The 1,284-nt window shown below is 39.5% G+C and overlaps 1 pseudogene; it reads right to left on the minus strand.

Moving 5' to 3' along the window:
• Nucleotides 1–669: 669 nt before the first annotated feature.
• The window catches only part of LOC102988837 (ATP-dependent RNA helicase DDX1-like), a 4,252-nt pseudogene continuing 3,637 nt past the window's right edge, over nucleotides 670–1,284 (minus strand).

Here is a 1,284-nt window from a genome sequence, read left to right on the forward strand (position 1 = left end):
TGGTAAATGGGAGTGTTTTCTTAATTTCATTCTCAGATTTTTCATCATTAGTGTATAAGAATGCCAGAGATTTCTGTGCATTGATTTTGTATCCTGCAACTTTACCAAATTCATTGATTAGCTCTAGTAGTTTTCTGGTAGAATCTTTAGGATTCTCTATGTATAGTATCATGTCATCTGCAAGCAGTGACTGCTTTACTTCTCCTTTTGCGAGCTGGATTCTTTTTATTTCTCTTTCTTCTCTGATTGCTGTGGCTAAAACTTCCAAAACTATGTTGAATAATAGTGGTGAGAGTGGGCAAACTTGTCTTGCTGCTGATCTTAGTAGAAATGGTTTCAGTTCTTCACCATTGAGGATGATGTTGGCTGTGGGTTTGTCATATATGGCCTTTATTATGTTGAGGAAATTTCCCTCTATGCCTACTTTCTGGAGGGTTTTTACCATAAATGGGTTTTGAGTGTTTTTTTTTTTAATAGTCATCAAATTTGTTATTTTCATTAGGTTGCCATTCTATGAAGAATTCCTAAGACTGATGTTTCTTGACATGCAAGAGTTAGCATTGTAGCTTAAGTTACTATAAATACTGCTGCTTGGAAGCAGTACAACTATTTTAGAGTTTTAAGACTATAGACTTTTATTATTCAAATCTTATTCAGTGTATGTTAAAATCAGAAGGTTCTGGACAACTTGTGAGGAAGGTAGCCAAGATGCAGGAAAGACTTCTGTGCCTCCTTTTCAAGGGCAGCCATCTCTTGAACCATAGGTACCAAAATATCCACATGGCCTTTATAGTTTCCACCATCAGCAGTTCTTTTTTGACCATAAGTAACTTTCCCATCAAATTCATCCACTGGTACATTTATATCTGTCTCAACCAGAGAAATGGTACAGCTCAGATGTTCTTCTATCTCAGACAGCAACTGCATCTCATAGTACTATATGGTACAGCCACCATCTTCCTTGAGTCTTGAGTTGTAACATCCTTTCCCATGGCTGCTATGTACGTGGTACCAAACCTTCTCTTTTTCTGTTACCACCATGGAAATGTCCAGCCCCATCCTTTCAGCTCTTCCTACTCTGCTGATTCGATGGACATAGTTTTGCTTTTCATCAGGCAAGGTGACATTTATAACATAAGGAACACCATGGATATCAATTCCTCTGGCAGCTACATCTTTGCAAATCAAGAATCTTTCAGGGCTTCCCCGGTGGTGCCTGCCGATGCAGGGGATATGGGTTCATGCCCCGGTCCGGGAAGATCCCACATGCCATGGAGCGGCTGG

The sequence above is a fragment of the Physeter macrocephalus genome, chromosome 13 (assembly GCF_002837175.3).
Source record: "Physeter macrocephalus isolate SW-GA chromosome 13, ASM283717v5, whole genome shotgun sequence".
NCBI classification, from domain to species: domain Eukaryota; kingdom Metazoa; phylum Chordata; class Mammalia; order Artiodactyla; family Physeteridae; genus Physeter; species Physeter macrocephalus.